Source organism: Amia ocellicauda, chromosome 9 (assembly GCF_036373705.1).
Source record: "Amia ocellicauda isolate fAmiCal2 chromosome 9, fAmiCal2.hap1, whole genome shotgun sequence".
Taxonomy (NCBI): Eukaryota; Metazoa; Chordata; class Actinopteri; order Amiiformes; family Amiidae; genus Amia; species Amia ocellicauda.
This window is the reverse complement of record NC_089858.1, coordinates 22,915,964-22,936,800: the sequence shown is the minus strand read 5'-3', so window position 1 is coordinate 22,936,800 and position 20,837 is coordinate 22,915,964.

The following is a 20,837-nucleotide window of genomic DNA, read 5'->3' as shown; positions in this document are numbered from 1 at the left end:
CCCGTAAACACAACTACCTCATTTAGATGGCTACATCAGACAGCTTTATAACTGGAATATTTCCATGTGTGTATATGACAAAATGTATCTTTCCAGTATAAATATGCCAATATAGATTATATTTACATGGTTTCTGCCATTTTGAGATGGTGACTATGACATTTTATAGTATAGTACATGAAAGTACTGTATATATTCAGTGAGAATATATGCAAATTAATTGGAAATATTGAGTAGCTCAATACATAGTTACTCCCTTTACTTTATTTTGATCCTTGTTCAAGCATAACAAATATGTTATGGATCTTAAATATTAAAAGTACAAGGCTAAAAGCATGCTGGAGCTATTGATAATTATCAAATCTGTTTACACTACCATACCTGTGTAGATTTAAAGTCAAGGGAGAACATTAGCTTTCCCTTGTTGCCATAAGAACCAAGCCTTTAAAAGCAAAGAGTCTTTGAAAAAAGAACGCTGTGCAATAATTTATACCTGATTGCCCAAACCTGTAGCAAAGTGCAAATATTTGTATTGGAGTTATTGACTAGGTACAGTTAATATAACACGCACACATATAATGGAAAACATAATTTGAAATCTACTCTATACATTTCCCTGATCAGACAAAATGCAAGCGCATGAGTGGGCTCAGTTTTACACAACAGCCTCTGGGAAAGTATGAAATTTCCTGCTGCTTTCCTCCCTCCTCTGCAGTTTTAGCTTTCTTTGCCCACACAACATATAAGCTTCCATTTCTCATGGGGCAATAGGCAACCCTAATGCCAAAGTATGATTTAGAGACAAAAGAGACCTCAGTAGAATTTCAGAAACTCAGCCCCTATGCTGTCCTGCAGACTGTGGTAAGCAGATTTTTGGAATTGCTGTCTTCAAGAAGAGCCACAGTCAGCGAGAAGCATCACGGCATCTTCCCCATGCTGTCCCGAAAAACCTTGCTGCCTGAGGCTGCAGAGGACAGACAGTTGAGAGCTGGGATCACAATGGTCTCCTCGGTCCCTTCACTGCCATGCACTCTGGCCTTCTGTATCACTCTCAGCAGAACAAGAAGCAGGCCAGCAGAGGAAAGGGCCTCGGCATACTTGCCTTCTTGGGCAATTCTACCTATAGCCAGCACTGTTTCAGGGCATAGACAGAGGGATTCTGATAGGGAAGCCCTGACTAGTGTAGATTTGCTCCTAGACACTTGCTTCCTCCAACATCTTGTTCAAAATGTTCAGGGATCGCTCCTTCTCTTCCTCAATTCTGCTCTCCTGCAAAACACCCATTGCTGCAGGTACCAAGCCACTTGCTAGGAAGCCCGGTGAGTGAACTTGAGTGGCTTCCTCTCTGCAGTACATAGCCAGGATTACATTACCTGCTTTCACAGCTTCCTCTGCACAGTATGAGATGAGGAACTTGACCAGCCTCTGATAAACCTCCAGCTTGGGGTGCTGCAGACTGGTGAAGTACTCCAAGAGATCCACATGTTCCCCCAGGGCACCAGCCTCCACCACCCCATGATACTGGGTATTGCAGCCATATCCACTCCCAGGCCCATCAGAGTTTTTGTGGTCTGATGTCTGGCATTAATCACAGCTAAGAGAAGAGGTGTGTTCCTTAGGACACCATTTCCAGTAGGTGCAGTCTAGAGCTCTGGACAAACTCTTCCACCAACTTGCTGTTATTTTGAAATGCAGCATGATGGATGGGGGTCCAGCCTTTACCATTCACAACTTCCATATTACTGGGACAGGAAGCTAATGACAGAAAATAATTAAAACAGACTGAGTGTTGTCACTGGGTCAGAACAGTCTGAATCCAAACATGCTGTACACACCTAAAACAATCCTTATGGTAAATAGCTTTTATAAGTTATGTTTCAAGTACTAAGTACTGCAGTGAATAATGTGTTAACAATTTATTTGGAGTAAAATGCAGGAAGTATCTTTGTTCCCTTGCTTGAACACAAGGAGGCCATTCGTTTATGTATTTTTAAAGGAATATCAAAACAAATGGCAGTGATATGAACTGCATTCACGATTTGAAGTTTCTTCCTGTAGTAGGCCACTGTAGTACATTATTTTTAATACAAAAAAACGTTTTACTCTTTAATGTACCACATTAACTGCAATAGAAGGGGTACATTATGGTAATATATGAGGGAAAGTTAAAACCGTTAATGTAAAAAAGTAATTTAGAATGTAGGTTGGACCTCTTAATTTCAGTTCTGAGTTTGATAAAATATATAGCTTTCTGTTTGTTAAATTAAAATCAATGAACCATGAAGCATATTGATATTTTAAACTTATTGCACCGCTAGTCTGCAAACAAATCTGTTTTGCTGCATTTATAGGCCACTCAATTATTTATAGGCTGCTAACTCAAGTATTTCCAATGACACTTAGAACAGGGGCTGTGCCAACTGACTGGAAGGCAGCAAATGTCATACCAATCCACAAGACAGGGGACAAAACTGAGCCAGGAAATTACAGATCAATCAGTCTCACCTGAAAATAGAGGAGCATCTTAATGAAAACCATATTCTTGGAGATAGTCAACATGGGTTTAGACGAGGCAGATCATGTCTTACTAATTTATTCAAATATTTTGAACATGCAACTGCAGCTGTAGATCATGTGAAAGCACATTATATGATATACTTAGATTTCCAAAAAGCTTTTGAAAAGGTTCCACACCAAAGACTGATCCTCAAATTGAATATATATATACACTCACCTAAAGGATTATTAGGAACACCTGTTCAATTTCTCATTAATGCAATTATCTAACCAACCAATCACATGGCAGTTGCTTCAATGCATTTAGGGGTGTGGTCCTGGTCAAGACAATCTCCTGAACTCCAAACTGAATGTCTGAATGGGAAAGAAAGGTGATTTAAGCAATTTTGAGCGTGGCATGGTTGTTGGTGCCAGACGGGCCGGTCTGAGTATTTCACAATCTGCTCAGTTACTGGGATTTTCACGCACAACCATTTCTAGGGTTTACAAAGAATGGTGTGAAAAGGGAAAAACATCCAGTATGCGGCAGTCCTGTGGGCAAAAATGCCTTGTTGATGCTAGAGGTCAGAGGACAATGGGCCGACTGATTCAAGCTGATAGAAGAGCAACTTTGACTGAAATAACCACTCGTTACAACCGAGGTATGCAGCAAAGCATTTGTGAAGCCACAACACGTACAACCTTGAGGCGGATGGGCTACAACAGCAGAAGACCCCACCGGGTACCACTCATCTCCACTACAAATAGGAAAAAGAGGCTACAATTTGCACAAGCTCACCAAAATTGGACAGTTGAAGACTGGAAAAATGTTGCCTGGTCTGATGAGTCTCGATTTCTGTTGAGACATTCAGATGGTAGAGTCAGAATTTGGCGTAAACAGAATGAGAACATGGATCCATCATGCCTTGTTACCACTGTGCAGGCTGGTGGTGGTGGTGTAATGGTGTGGGGGATGTTTTCTTGGCACACTTTAGACCCCTTAGTGCCAATTGGGCATCGTTTAAATGCCACGGCCTACCTGAGCATTGTTTCTGACCATGTCCATCCCTTTATGACCACCATGTACCCATCCTCTGATGGCTACTTCCAGCAGGATAATGCACCATGTCACAAAGGTCGAATCATTTCAAATTGGTTTCTTGAACATGACAATGAGTTCACTGTACTAAACTGGCCCCCACAGTCACCAGATCTCAACCCAATAGAGCATCTTTAGGATGTGGTGGAACGGGAGCTTCGTGCCCTGGATGTGCATCCCACAAATCTCCATCAACTGCAAGATGCTATCCTATCAATATGGGCCAACATTTCAAAAGAATGCTTTCAGCACCTTGTTGAATCAATGCCACGTAGAATTAAGGCAGTTCTGAAGGCGAAAGGGGGTCAAAAACAATATTAGTATGGTGTTCCTAATAATTCTTTAGGTGAGTGTATATATATGCTATATTTATTGCTCTTATTCTGTATGTGAGTTAAATTCTATTTATGTGCAAGAAGCACACTGTCCTTAAGTTAATTATGTTGTGAGCATTTTTTATTGCCGAGTTTAACTGAAATCCCATAGAATTCAGTGGGAATAAGACCTTGAAACCAGGTGCTGAGCAACACCCTCTTGGATTGAGATAAGAGTTTCTAGTTTAATTAAGAGGTAAACAAGTTGTGAGAGAGTCTGTGGAATTTCCCCAGACCGACACACCATGCTGCTTTTTCTTCTGTATCACTGCTTGCTCAAATAGGAAGGTAGAGTACTGCCCTCTCCTTCTGTAGATCATCCCTTTGATGGGGCATATAAATTCATGTAATGGTCAAATCAACAGACTTTTGCGGTCCTAATCTGATGCAAGGTCTCCATGTGAATTCACTCAAAATAAACCTGATTGACTGAGTGTCCCAATAATTAGTTACAACAACATGCCTGTTCAATAAATGATTTTTGTTTTTTAATGTTGTTAAAGTGAATGTTCAGTCAGGGTACTGACTGTTAGAAAAACCATTCTATGTAAATGGTATAAAACCTTATTAAATAAACATATATGCAGAATATGGGCAAGCCAATCCTAAACATTTTATGTAAGAGTAGGAAGTAGTGGGAAACTGTATGACTCGTGTTTTGTTTGAGTAAATTAATAGAACATAATGGCTGTCTGTCTGTTTCAGAAGCAACCTGATACCAAGCAACAGGTAACACCTGTATCTTAAGAATACTGAAAAAATATATAATTTTACTTGTAGTTTACGCCACAATTATAGTAATTGATGGTGTTATGGTTTATTTATTTTTTTAGCACATGTAACATCATTACAAGCAAGATATGCATATATCATCCGAACTGGGAAAAAAGGAACCTGAGAATAACAGACAAGTCAGAAGGTTTATAAGTATATGGCAAATCACACTGTAACACCTCAGGATTGAGCAGCTAGGAATTTGTCACTAGCCCTGTGGTTGCACTGAGCCCCAATTACATTTTTTTTTCTGCGCAGATAATTATTTCATGTGTTATTAAAATGTTATTTTCAATTGAAATTAAATAACAACAATAATGTTAATATATTTTGAAATTACCCAAAAACTTATTGAAATGCATATTTTGACCTTTCAACAGTCAAGTAGACATTTGGTAATTGTTTTAAAAAGGGATCAACCAAATAGTAGTAGTATAATGATAACCATTATAATATAGTTCTTCAGAAAACAATGGTGATGACATTACATTGCCACAAGTCTTAAGACATAAGTGTGTGTGGTGGTCAGTGCAACCACAGGACTAGTGACAAATTCCTAGCTGGCCAATCCTGAGGTGTTACAGTGTGATTTGCCATATGCTTATAAACCTTATGGTTTTCTCAGGTTCCTTTTTCCCAATGCGGATAATATATGCATGTCTTGCTTGTGATGATGTTGCATATCTGCTTGATAACACCTCCACCTCCACTCATCTCCACTACAAATAGGAAAAAGAGGCTACAATTTGCACAAGCTCACCAAAATTGGACAGTTGAAGACTGGAAAAATGTTGCCTGGTCTGATGAGTCTCGATTTCTGTTGAGACATTCAGATGGTAGAGTCAGAATTTGGCGTAAACAGAATGAGAACATGGATCCATCATGCCTTGTTACCACTGTGCAGGCTGGTGGTGGTGGTGTAATGGTGTGGGGGATGTTTTCTTGGCACACTTTAGGCCCCTTAGTGCCAATTGGGCATCGTTTAAATGCCACGGCCTACCTGAGCATTGTTTCTGACCATGTCCATCCCTTTATGACCACCATGTACCCATCCTCTGATGGCTACTTCCAGCAGGATAATGCACCATGTCACAAAGGTCGAATCATTTCAAATTGGTTTCTTGAACATGACAATGAGTTCACTGTACTAAACTGGCCCCCACAGTCACCAGATCTCAACCCAATAGAGCATCTTTGGGATGTGGTGGAACGGGAGCTTCGTGGCCTGGATGTGCATCCCACAAATCTCCATCAACTGCAAGATGCTATCCTATCAATATGGGCCAACATTTCTAAAGAATGCTTTCAGCACCTTGTTGAATCAATGATACGTAGAATTAAGGCAGTTCTGAAGGCGAAAGGGGGTCAAACACAGTATTAGTATGGTGTTCCTAATAATCCTTTAGGTGAGTGTATTGGAGGATAATGTTTTGATCATGGGGGAATTTGGGGGTTTGGCACAGCTGATTCCCCACCCAGCCCCCCGATGTCACTTCACCAGAGTCAACCCCCCTGCCCCGACCTCACGTCACCAGTGTCCAAATTAACTCGCAAGGGGGCATCAGACATGACTGAGGGGGCACAACTATTTCCGGTCGATGCTAACACAAGATGTACAATAATCGATATTACAATGACACACAATGTTTTTGCATAGCTCTCACGTTTTCAAAACGTCTGCATGAGATCTGTCACATTAAAAAATGCGGTGACAGATACCGTCGCCGCCTGCAAAAGCAAGAGTCGGGGGCTGGGTGGGCACAAACATGTCTGTGGCAATGCGTGAGACGAGAGCTGTACATGCCACAAGAACACAGGTCACTGCACCGCTTTACAACAAACGTTATCACAACGCTACACAGCTACATGCACAATACCCATCGCTAATTACTTAAATAACACTTCCCCATCCAATACAATGCATTTCCAATCGATACATTACTGCACACTGCACTACAAGCTCGGACGCAGTACGCATGCGCTGTCAGATCAATCCTCACCTCTGTGCTGTGCGGAGCGGCTGTCCGTCCTTCTGTTTCTCCCGTAACTCGTCAAACTCACCGGCACGACGTAGTTGTGAGCGCTGCTAATCTATTCATTTTGCATACCCATTATTAACCTTAGATATATTTGTTTCATGCAGCTGCGCGGTGAAACTTTTTTTTTCGTTGTGGGCATACTACTTTGAAAGCAAACCTAAATGGTCACATTGACTCCGCCTTCCTAGTGTGTGAGGGCCAATCAAAATACGCTTTTCCCCAAACGGTAAAATGTGTGACTGACGTATGAAAGGTGCAATGGAGTTGCAGAATGAAGCTCAGAGCCGGGTTAATATTCATATTAATGACCTACCGGCAGTGAGTAACAGTAACGGAGTCATCTATGGGAAATGTAGTGGAGTAAAGAGTACATTATTTTGTTCATAAATGTAGTGGAGTAAAAGTAAAAGTAGCCACCAATAATAAATAATAATTATTATTATAATACAGTAATAAATACTCGAAAAACGTACATAAGTACAGGAACGAAGTATTTGTACTTCGTTACTTTACACCCCTGCACTTGTGTAAATTGAAATTTGTAAAATGTATTACGCCTTGAACTGCACTGTATTATTGCACTTTGTATTGTGATTATATTCTGTAAATCGACCAGGACAAGGGCGTCTGATAAGAACTAAATAATAATAATAATAATAATAATAATAATAATAATAATAATAATAATAATAAAGATCCAACTGTTTTTACACAATTTAAAAAGTCGAATATAAGCAGATTGTTATTTCAATTAAGGTTCAATTAAGTAATTGAGAGTGCAGTTGAAACAAAAAACAGCAGGGTGGGGGTCCAGGGTTGGGAACCTTGACATGCTATAATTATTATAATTATTTTATTATTTCATGTGAATTTCAATAAAACATACTGTTGATTCAGTATACTGTGGACTCCAAGTGTTAACCAGCTAAACAGACAACCAAGCAGATTAGCGAGGAAGATGCTGTGTTATTATTCTTATTCTTATTCTTATTATTTCTTGGCAGACGCCCTTATCCAGGGTGACTTACAACATAAGTGCAAACAAAGTGCAGACATACAGTGAAGTACAAGGCATCAATCATTACAAATTCAATTGAGCTAAAACAGCAATTCAAAATAAAACAATTTACAATTTACACAAGTACAGTGAGTGAGGTCCTACATCCTGGACGGTGAAAGCTAAGTGCTGTCAAGATGTAGGGTCACAGTCAGGGGTTATGGGAAAGGGAGCACGGAGGAGAACAATCAAGAATGCGAGAAGCATAATAAAACTGTGAAGTGCTATCTAGCAGGGATAGAGGACTAATATTACAAGTGCTGTCGGGAGAGATGCGTCTTGATAAGCGCCGCAAGGAGGTCCAGGACTCTGCCGTTTTGACTTCGGTGGGCAGGTCGTTCCACCATTTAGGGGCCAGGATGAGAAGGAGCGGCTCTGGAGGAAGGAGAGTGAGAGGAGGCTCAGTTCAGTGAGGACACAAGATTAGTGTATGTTGCAGACTCTCAGTATGTATTGCAAGGCCGATCAGGTTACACGGTGTCAGCGCGCACACACACATGACCCGGAGCAACACCGCTGACACACTTTCTGGCAGCCCCCACTGTGTCACCTCAGCATTCACACAACATGGGATTTCACAGACCGGTGCAGTGCGTGACTAGTTAAAATAAACTGAAGGATAATAATCGCATCGTAGCAGCCGATGGTATTAATATTGTATGAATAACTGGCCGGTGTTTCAGGCTGTGTTGTGTGGATGTGTGCAGGACAATCCGCAGACAATCAGTATGAGGGCGAACACGATTCAGTTAACGTGTCCATTTACAAGATAAATTAATGAATAAATAAATACAGCAGATCTGGGTTTCCTCTAAAACATAAGGACTGGTTTAATAAATGCGTCCATAAACGCCATGACTGAGACGCGCACTTTAGTTCAATTAAAGCTGCTATATTGTATCCGGATGATTCATCGAGATACGTGTGTATTTTGTTTCAGCTGTAACTTGCCCTGGTTAAGGACGTCTGATAAGTACATTATAAATAATACGGCAAAAAGTATCGTTTCCAGTTACACATCTGCAGAAAGAGTAATACATGAAGGGAGTCACGCTGTGCCGTTTAAAATACATAAATACTAGCACAACTGATTCGTATTCTTATGAGGACGTGCTTGTCTGAATATAATGTGTCTCTACACGTTCAGCTCTTCCTAATATCTCTAACAGAAACGTGTATTTATTACGCTGTTTACAATCATGTAAAGCACAGAGAATAAAACAGACACAAAAGTCCTCTCCTCGTCAGGCTGTGTCGCTCGCAGTGTTTCCTGTCTCTGTCACAGTCGCTGCTGCTCATCAGAGGGACGGATCACAGCGGCCTGGTTTTACAGAAACAGCTGCGGGACTCCGGCGACACGGCGCTTAAATCTCGGGCCTGCAATCCTGACAGGCAGCAGTAGCAGCTTGTTTTGACAGCATAGAGCCGCCCCCAGAGCGTCTCCAAAGCCACGCCCCCTCCATCACACATGCGCACACAGAGCGGAGTCTCAGCGCCAGAAGAGACGTGTGGGTGGAATCGATCGCAACGGGTTCAGATTAGCGCATGTCTCATTCATAGGTTAGACATTACAATAATAACGAGCGTAAACATCTTATTTACGGTTAATATGTTTTTAAAAATAGTAGCTGCGGCTCGCCTTCCATTCTCGCGCTCGCTCTGCACAGCGTCAAGGTTCCCGCGCTGATGACGTGTGATTGTCTGCGCGAACAAGTTGCGCGGCGGTATGCAAATATAGATTGACAGACAGGAAGGACAACCTATCATTACATTCGGACCGAATGCAGTGATTGGTCGATCTTTTTTTAGTCCTGTCCCTTTTACAGACGATATATATATATATATATATATATATATATATATACACTCACCTAAAGGATTATTAGGAACACCATACTAATACTGTGTTTGACCCCCTTTCGCCTTCAGAACTGCCTTAATTCTACGTGGCATTGATTCAACAAGGTGCTGAAAGCATTCTTTAGAAATGTTGGCCCATATTGATAGGATAGCATCTTGCAGTTGATGGAGATTTGTGGGATGCACATCCAGGGCACGAAGCTCCCGTTCCACCACATCCCAAAGATGCTCTATTGGGTTGAGATCTGGTGACTGTGGGGGCCAGTTTAGTACAGTGAACTCATTGTCATGTTCAAGAAACCAATTTGAAATGATTCGACCTTTGTGACATGGTGCATTATCCTGCTGGAAGTAGCCATCAGAGGATGGGTACATGGTGGTCATAAAGGGATGGTCATGGTCAGAAACAATGCTCAGGTAGGCCGTGGCATTTAAACGATGCCCAATTGGCACTAAGGGGCCTAAAGTGTGCCAAGAAAACATCCCCCACACCATTACACCACCACCACCAGCCTGCACAGTGGTAACAAGGCATGATGGATCCATGTTCTCATTCTGTTTACGCCAAATTCTGACTCTACCATCTGAATGTCTCAACAGAAATCGAGACTCATCAGACCAGGCAACATTTTTCCAGTCTTCAACTGTCCAATTTTGGTGAGCTTGTGCAAATTGTAGCCTCTTTTTCCTATTTGTAGTGGAGATGAGTGGTACTCGGTGGGGTCTTCTGCTGTTGTAGCCCATCCGCCTCAAGGTTGTACGTGTTGTGGCTTCACAAATGCTTTGCTGCATACCTCGGTTGTAACGAGTGGTTATTTCAGTCAAAGTTGCTCTTCTATCAGCTTGAATCAGTCGGCCCATTCTCCTCTGACCTCTAGCATTAACAAGGCATTTTCGCCCACAGGACTGCCGCATACTGGATGTTTTTCCCTTTTCACACCATTCTTTGTAAACCCTAGAAATGGTTGTGCGTGAAAATCCCAGTAACTGAGCATCGAGGCTGCACGGGAATGCGAAGGGCGGAAGTGCGGCCACCTTGCCGAGAGTGTAAACAAGATGGTCTCCGGAGCTTCACAGGAAATAGAGCTGGCGTGTGCGGCCCAGATACAGATCTCCGCTGAGGAAGCCCAGCTGGGAGAACAGTGAGGCCCCGCCAGCGGCAGCTCAGCGGAGGAAGAGAAAATCGGTGACCAAGAGTGGCGCGACGACATTACAGAAGCGACAACGGGAGACGGAGAGCGGAAGGGTACACAGGACGGCCTCTGGAGCTCCGCCGGAGATAGCGCCGGCATGCGTGGCCCAGATACAGCTCCCCACCCATTAAGAAGACACTCTAGCAGGGGAGCAGCGCAAGGGACACTTGTGGCAACCCGGCTATGACAACGAGACTCCGAAGGAAGACACCGACGCGGTGCCAAAGTGTCGAGAGCAGCTGGCAACACCGCGGTTCGCATTGCTAGTAGGTCTACAAATCCTGTTGAGAATAATGTTCATGTGACTGATATATTTTAGATGTGACAATAGTTTCACCAGTTGAGAGCCAAGATAGCAATGTTTTTGGTGATGGAAGTTGATTGGTTTCTTGCAGAAAGCTCTGATTTAGAGATGGATTCCAGAGAGAATCTATGGTCCGGCCTGGGGAGTCCAGAGCTGGTGAAGGGGGAGCCACGGGGTGCCTGGTCCCAGACAACACACATCTGTGGAGACGAGAAACATCATGGATTGCGTCGGGAATGGGTGTGAAGCTGACGCCTTGCGTGAGTAAATCAATACATAGTGATAGTGGTGGAAGGGTCAGGTCCAAACTTTCTCCTTCTTACACCAAGACACCACACTTTAAAGAACTGGACTGGAGACTGATCAGAGTTTTAATGTCTTGAGGCTCACTTAAATGCCTAGAAGTATTTTTCCTCATTTTGCCTTTGCTTTGTTTTAGTAAGGACTTCTGAGTGGCGACTACACAGCGGTACAGCCACTGGTCCTGGGGATGAGGCCAGAGGAGCTTCTGTCTGTGGCCGTTGTGAACCAGGGGACTGAAGAGTCATCAGCCCAAGAGAAGGCCTGCATTGAGGAGCAACTGCATCAGTTGAGATCAGGGGTGAAACACATGTTTATTAATACTGCTGTGTTGTGGGGGGTCGGTCATTTGCACTACTTTGTGAGTGTTTGTCCCAACGAACCCTACTGACCATCAGCCACAGGGTCAAGTATTGGTCAATTGTAAGCGATGACTCCACAGCACAGATGGAAATTGATTTCTTTTCACTTTGACATTTGCTCTAAATGACTGAATCTGAAATGAAACCAACTGTTATCAGTCACTTTTCACAGCTGCTAGATATTCATCCCCCTTCTTGTGGTTTGACTTCCTTGAGCAGCACTTGGAGGGGACTGATACCATAGAAAGAAAAATTGGTGACAGGCCCCATAACTGGCCTATATTTTTCTTAGATCTACTTTAAACTCAACTCAGTGTTTTCATGTTCATATGCATGGATTGTAGTCCATATAAAGACTGTTCCTTTAAGATGTGTACATTGATCACGTTATGCTCTACAGGAAGGCAGCCCCTAAATAACCAAAGCCTTTTTAAACATGTTTTATTTATTTAATTTGCCCATTACATTCTCCAAGAATATAATTTTCCTGTATGTGTGATCTGTGGTGGATGTAGAGAAAATGACACATACTGTACAACTGTTCACAGAATTCAAGCTCAGGAGATGGAACAATTTCTGCTTTCAACCAGGAAACAACTGGAGGCAGTGAAGAGAGACAGGGACGCTGTGGTCCAGGAGAAGGATGAATTGTTGGCTTCTGGCAGGAGGGAACTGGAGGAAGTAAAGCGAGAGAGGGATGCTCTGGATGAGGAGAAATATGAACTGATGGCTTTGGCCATGTGGGAACTGGAGGCAGTGAAGAGAGACAGGGACACTGTGATCCAGGAGAAGGATGAATTGTTGGCTTCTGAAAATTATGATGATGATGATGAATAGGGTATATTTTGTGTTCATTGCATTCTATTCTTTAAAGATTGTGAAAATGCTGCCACCTTCAAGAAAAGCCACAATTCCATTCTGAATAAAGTGTTCTATAAAAGCTGACATTTTAAGTGACAAATCTGATACAAGCATCCTTCCCCCCAGTCCGTGCTGTCGGCACGCAAGAGAGAACGGGCTGAGATGCAACAGCTCACTGCTCACCTCGAGAAGGTCCTGGATGATGAACAATGGCATTACAAGGACTTGATTTCTAAGCAGCAGCAGATCCAGCAGCTATCTGAAGACTTGCAGGAGAAGAGCACGATCAACCGCAGTCTTGAGAAAGAATTGCAAAAGATGCAACGGGTCGCTGCCGAGCTGCAGAGAGAGAGAAGCGCTCTCCAGGAAAACATGAATCAGCTCCTTTCTGAGCTGAAGGGAGAGCAAAGGAAAGTTTATGAGCTGCAATTGGTCTTGAAAGGAGAAAGCTCCACTTGTGACGACCTGGAAATGTCTCTTGGGGCCAAGATTCACCGCCGCGCTGCACAGCTCGACGAGGTATGAATGAGGCGATTCCTGCCTTTTGCACTGTGGTTTTAGCGTGGCCCAGGACTGGATTACAGAGTATTAAATATGATCCAGCAGGTCTGATCTAACTAATGATGTCCTATGCTGCCTCTGACACTGTGCATTCACTGTTCCAGCTGCCTAAACCCTCAGAGCTCTCTGTCCCTCTTCTGCTGCTGCTGTTCTGAGATCCCCTGTGTGCACATGACACAATATATATACATGCTTTGCATTTTCCACTGGCTGACAGCATGTGGCTTCTGTGCACCCTGCTAGCCAATAGACCGAACATCCAACCATACTTTACATAAGATAAAATCCTTCCTATAGAGGTAATACAAAACAGCAAGCTCTAACAGGAGCACGCCTCAACACATCCCTGCCCAATAGCTTGGCACTGCATTCCCAAAAGGGCTCGACGGGAATCGAACGATCGTACAGGAGGTGTGAGAGAGGTCTGGCACACCTGACGATTCTGTCATGCCTTAGGGTGAGTCTTGTAGTCTGGGGAAGTTTTCCATTTAAAAATCACATGAAGTGCTCTGTTGCTGATCGTGTGACTGATTGCTCTCCTGCAGGATGAGAGGGCTGGCAGGAGTGTGGCGGACTCCAACTAGTCCGAAGCTCTGAGCTCAGGACTCGGGGAATGTGATCAGGTGAGACTGACTTTCAACTCGGTTTTGTCTCCCCAGACCTTGATTTGCAGTAACGATAGATTCATGATGTCAGTTGAGAGTCCTGGATAAGTGCTGCTGAAGATCTGGGAAGCCTGCAGTGAAAATATGAAGAAGAAAAAAGCCCTCTGGCAGGAGACTTGCCTCATTTATGGGTCAAGTGCCTTTTAGAAAGAACCGCTTGTAAGATATAATGGTTTTGGGGGGTTAGTTCTCATATAGGATGAGTTGTAAGGAATCTTGTCTGTCCCAGACTGTAAACACTAGAAGAGCCCTGGTGTCTGAGCAGTGTGCTGTCTAATGAGTTCAACACACTCTCTTCCAAACAGCCACGTGTCAGATACGCTTTGGTCTCACACTGGCCCTACTGTTGATCCAGCCCTGTTCAAGTGTGGCTCATTGATTTTCACTCTTCTCTCTCAGGCCTTCTGAAACTTCTGACTGATCCACAGTCCAGGACCCATCCCACCAGATCCCAGGGCACCCAGGAAGGCGGCTCTACAGTCCAGTTACTATGGTGTTTTTTGCCTTACATGTCTTTTTCCAACACAGCCGGAGAGCATGCAGTAGCAGTAAATCTGAGGCCTGGCTGCCCGGCCTGCCTCGGGCTGTCATTAGAGATCTGGCCTCCTAAGGGGCTCCTCTGCTCTCTTGCCCCCGCACTGCAGCTTGCGGCTGCGGCTGTAGGAGATCTCACTCTCTCTCCGCTAGCTGGGATGGAGATCTGCTTTCGCTCTCCATCCGGACGTGGTCAGAGCGTGGCACCCCTGGCACATCGGTGTCCGGCGCTTGTTCGGCGCTGTTGCTCCCTGGTACCTCCTACATCAGTGCTGAGGCATGGCCCAGTGACGTGAGCCTTGGCTCATCCCAGTGCTCCAGTGCAGCAGCAATGCGGTGTTCTCCGGTACTAAGAGTTCTGGGGGGATGCCACGAAAGCGTCCCAGCTGGTGGTGTGCCCCGCTGCCTGCACGCTTCACTCTCTTGGCTTGTGTGTGGCACTTGGTGAGGATGGAGAAGTCGCACTTCCGCCTCTCGCTTCCTCTGCTGAGCCATGTGTGGCCACTGCACGCTTCCTCATGCCTACAGGCGCAGGGCACACGGGGACCCCGCCTCACTCCAGACACCATCGCCTCCACATCTCTGAGCCGTCCTCTTCCCAGAGTGATGGCAGGGCTTCGGTGGCTCCAGAGTTTTGGCTCCTGCTACTGCCGAACCTCCTGGCGGAGCTGCAGTCCTCTTGGGACCAGCCGGCGACGGCCCCTTCGACAGGACACAGGATCCAGAGAAGCAGGATCGACTGAGTTTCATCAGATCAACTCCACCATCACGGCACTAGTCTCCTTTCCCCCCCTGTCTGGAGAGCCCCAGGACCTGTCCTGCCCCAATGGGCAGTTCGGGTCACTGAATCCCTTCTCCGGAAGGCCTGTAGCCCAAGCAGCGCGCCTGCACATCACTGCAAGCCTGTCGACCCTCTATGTGGCCAACCTGGCTGTGAGATAGTGGTTGCTGACTTATTGGTCACTAATGCGGCACAGCGCACGGGCTCCCTGCCAGCCATGTTGGAGTGCTAGACACGGGACCCTTTTCCTGGCCTCACAGTTTGTGAAAGGAGCGCGCAGGCTGTGGCTTCCTCGTGCCCTTTCACTGCCCGCATGGAGCCTTGATGTTGTGCTGGCCGTGCTTTCCAAGGCTCCATCTGAACCACAGCAATCAGCTGACCTCAAGTTAGTGTCGCTGAAGATGAAGGTGATCTTACAAATGCGTGAGGGAGATGCATGTCCGTACAGAATTCATGGGTCTGTTTCACAGGAGACAGGTCCAGGGTTACCTCACCGTGGGTTCATCCCAAGGCCTGTAGAATTGATGGCTTGCCATCCTCCTCCATTCTCGTCAGAGCAGGAGAGTCGGCTGCACCTGCTCTGCCTCGTGCGCCCCTCAGCTGCCACTTGGAACGCAAGGACACTCGGCACTCAGACCGGTTGTTTGTGTCAGATGGAGTCCGGACACAGGGCCAGGCGTTTTCAAACCCCTCGTTTTACAGTCACGTGATGTATTATTGCTTTGTTTCACAGTACGGATGAAATGGTTCAATTTACAGTTTGCCAATAAAAAAATAAAAATAAAATAATAAAACGATGATCTGTCTGGTTTCCTTCCAATCACAGATGGTTATCCAATAGTAATAGCCCACTGTGTGTGTATACTTTTATCCACATCTGTGTGTATGGCAGCGTTTATCAGTTTCTCTTTATGTACACAAACACACACACTACACACTGAGCTATATACTCTTCCATCTCCATTTATATACCCAATATAGATGTATCTGAGCAGAAACAAATGAAACGCATACATGCACAGATTCACAAATGCACGTACAGCTATAGTCTGTGCTGCCTGTCACAGAGCATCTGTACAGGAAGTGAAGTTTTAACCTTTGTTTGACTTGCCAGACCTGCAATGCTGTGGTAATGGGAGGGGTGGAAAGGGTACATTTGGCAATCATTATAATTAGCTTCTGTTCGACTACACCATCTAATGATTAATATGAGCACTGGGTCTCCACCAAACCTCCTGTCCATCGCTATACACCACAATAAATGCCATGCTGATTCTTTGTCTCAGGGGTCCACAACATGGGAGACAAAACCAAGGAGAAAATGTTTAATTAAAAAGTCAAAAAGTTCATTTCAATACATAGAAGTAATATGTATCATAGTAAATTATCATAATATAATATTTATGAAAAAAAAATTAGACTTTAATAAAACGTTCCTCATTCCCAGAAAAGTCCCCCCTCCCCCACCTTAGAAAGCAGCTCTAACACTGCCCCCCCTCCCTGTAGCAGTGGGCCCGTGCAGTTGCAGGTCATCCACACACTGTCCACACCACTGTCCGCATTGTCCACACCACTGTCCACACACTGTCCATACACTGTCCTCACATTGTCCCTCCGGCTGTGGCAGGCAGACACATATTTGGCTGCTATACTGGCAGTGTTCTCCTCCTCTCCCAGAAGGATGGGGACCTTTTCGGTATCTGAGAGGAGTGTGAATTCTCTGATATGCTTCAGAAATGTGGGCGTGTATTCTTTTTGTTTGTCTGTGTATTTCGAGCAGGACAGCAGGTAGTGTGTCTCTGTTTCAATCTCTCCCTGCTCACAGTGGCACACAATCGCTCCTCTCTGGCGACCCAGGACCCTCTGTGTTGGCCTGTTGCAATTGCCAGGCTGTGGTAAGTCTGTACCTTGTCAATGTTTACCTTTCATATTTAGGGCCCAATAACATTTAAGTTTATCTATTAATTTTACTTTGGTTTCACAAATGTCATTGTATTTCTCCTTTAGGTGAAGGTTGATTGTGCTGGTTGTTGTGGAGATCTGGCCCTGGGGCTCTGCGGTGTCCGTGCAGATTTTATTATTCTCAAATGTATTTTATTTTGCTAACACATTACCATTCTAAGTCTATTTATAAAACATAACATAAAAGAATATATATGTATTTAAAACTTTATTTTGTTATTATCTTTTTATTTTTTATTTATTTTACTAACACAATATCATAAAACATATAACCTAAAAATATATATATAAGTATTTAAAACTTTATTTTGTTATTCTCAAATTTATTTTATTTTATTAACACATTACCATTTTAAGTCTATTCATAAAACATATGACCTAAAATATATATATATATATATATATATATATATATATATATATATATATATATATATTTAAAATTTTATTTTGTTATTCTATTTTTATGTTTAATTTATTTTACTAACACAATATCATAAAACATATAACCTAAAAAATATATATAAGTATTTAAAACTTGATTTTGTTATTCTCAAATTTATTTTATTTTGCTAACACGTTACCATTCTAAGTCTATTTATAAAACATAACATAAAAGAATATATATGTATTTAAAATTGTATTTTGTTATTCTATTTTTATGTTTAATTTATTTTACTAACACAATATCATAAAACATATAACCTAAAAAATATATATAAGTATTTAAAACTTGATTTTGTTATTCTCAAATTTATTTTATTTTGCTAACACGTTACCATTCTAAGTCTATTTATAAAACATAACATAAAAGAATATATATGTATTTAAAATTGTATTTTGTTATTCTATTTTTATGTTTAATTTATTTTACTAACACAGTATCATAAAACATATAACCTAAACAAATATATAAGTATTTAAAACTTTATTTTGTTATTCTCAAATTTATTTTATTTTACAAACACAGTATCATAAAACATATAACCTTAAAAACTGTTTAACCTCTTAAACATTACACCCCCACACCAGCAGGGTGAGGAAGCGGTGACCTGTTGTCATGGTGCCCTTGTGCCCTTACCAAAATGGATGTCATCCTAACAAAATGGCTATCACCTTACCAAGATGACCTTGTGCCCTTACCAAAATGGCTGACGGGGGAGGGTCAAAGGGGAACCCAGGGGGAGGCTGGGAAGGAGGCTGTAGGATGAAGGTGCCCGTGGCCACGGGGCCAGGGTAGCCCGCCTGTCTCTGACGTCACTGACATTTGAACGTCACAGCAAGCGGGAGACTGCAGACACAGCAGCAGAGTCCCACGAATAATAACATAATAATAATCAGAAAATATAGACAAACGAGTGAGTGAATTAATTCAACATCTAACATAATCCTCTTTGTACAGTATTTTAAATGTTGTGCCCCACAGTCAGTTCAAAAGCCAACGTCTGCTAGTTGATGTCGTTAGACAACTCAGCTCTTTACAATAAGCAAATGTATCGCGTCTGGTTGGTTTCAATGTAAATATGCATTATTGTATTACTGTAATTATTATTAAGCTATTGATCTAGTCGTGTGTCTATACGCCTGGATGATGCGTCTTGCCACTTGTACCTACTTGTGACTGAACGCAGTTAAATGTGTTTCAGATTGCAGAATGTCTTGAAATAAAAATAATACGAGTTACGAATCACTATGAAATATTTATTTAATGTTTTAAATGTGCAAGAAAACTGCCATCGCTGCTAAACACAAAACGTGGCCACAACGTAATTGGCAGTTGTGTGTTAGCTGGGATGCCACAAGACTTGTATTTAGTCTTTCATCAGTTGTGTAAGAATGATTCGGTCCACAGTGAAGCATTTGCTGATGTTAGCCTCGATAGCGTTGGCTGTGCCGCCAGCAGATGGAGACATCAGACAAACCCGTGCCGTGTTCTGGCTCTCCTCTTCCCCGTCTCCGCAGGAGGCGGGGTGTTAGTGATGCAGGTTCAATACATCATCGGGGTTTCTCCTTATGGTCCTTCCTGGTGAGTAAGGAGGTGGAAAAACGTCAATCGTCTGGGAACAGCTTTGTTCATTTCAGATGATTGCGTTGTGTATGAATCTAAGTAAACCAATTTACCATTATTTGAAGGTAAGGTCTTACACTGCTCATTTCAAACACAATTAAGGGCTACTCGCAGATTGAGTGCTAAACATGCCTTCTCATTGGCAATGAATCTGTGATGAGGAGACAAAGCAGGGAGGGTCAAACATCATCTCGTAAAATATATACATTTTATATGACATATTAGGCTTAAAACCAATAGTTACAGCCAGCAGGCTACAGACAGCATATCTAGGACAGGTGCTGTGCAGCACCACAAGAAAGGCAATAAGACCTTAACCTCTATTCATCCCTTAATCTGTGAAATGTTATTAAATTGATCTTCTTCTTCTTCCTCTTGTTCTTCTTCTTGTATTATTATTATTATTATTATTATTATTATTATTATTATTATTATTATTATTAATAATAATAATAATAATAATAATAATAAACCTTGAGAGCTAATATTAACCCATTGTTTCTATATGTATGACGCACAGTAATCCTCAAGGTGTAGCGGCTTGCAGGGGCTCTTGCCACACTGCGGCGTGCTTGGCTGCAGAGGTGAAATGGCATGCCAGTCCATGACTTCCTGATCTAAAGCCAACGTCTTCCTTAGCGGCTTAAAGGATTTCAGTTAATGGCATTTCATGTCTGGTATTCCCCCGGACTGGGGTAACCCTCCGATGAAAATCCTTCCAGGACTTTGAGACGAACATGTTATAGGCTGGCTGTAGGTGGCTTTACTAATACTGTAGTTGTGTACAAAAATAAAAAAACGGTGTCTTCGTTTGGGAGACGTACAAATTCAGCGATTGATGTCACCTCCATTAGAACAGTTTTATTAGTTGATGTTACCAAATCAATATACTAAATACAAACATTCCATAATAAATATTAATATTAACAACGAATATAATCATCATCAACAACAACAACATAAAAGACTGATACATTATTGGGAAATATGCAAATCCTCGATATTAAGTTATTCTACTAAATACATTATAAAAGTGAATTTCATAAAAACCATTAACCACATTGTTACATGTAGAATATTATTTTTAAGTCCAGATTTCTGTATGAGACAATGTGTCCAAATCCAGTGAATATTGATAATCATGTTCAGAAAGCGTTTGCTTTGGGGGAAGAACAGATCATACAAATATATGCATGAATCAAATCACAATTTTCTTGTAGAAATACGTCGCTTTACCCTCTAGGTGCATATATGCTAGCTCAAAACAATGCACGACAGCTGCAAGACCTTGAATGAATAAGCAAGTGCATTACATCAGTCAGCCAACATCCCCTGATGCTGTAGGAGTTGCGAGGGAGAGGAGAGCCCGCTCTATTTTTGAACAGCATAGCATATAGCAGACAGTGAAATTCCCCCCGTGTCTCTCTCATCCTCCCTCCCCTGCCTCCTGACGAGATGGTACTTTACTATAAAGAGATGCATGACTGTGCCAGGCAAACCCTGCCTAGAGCTGACGTCACCGAGCTGGCTGGCCGATAAATAAGGGC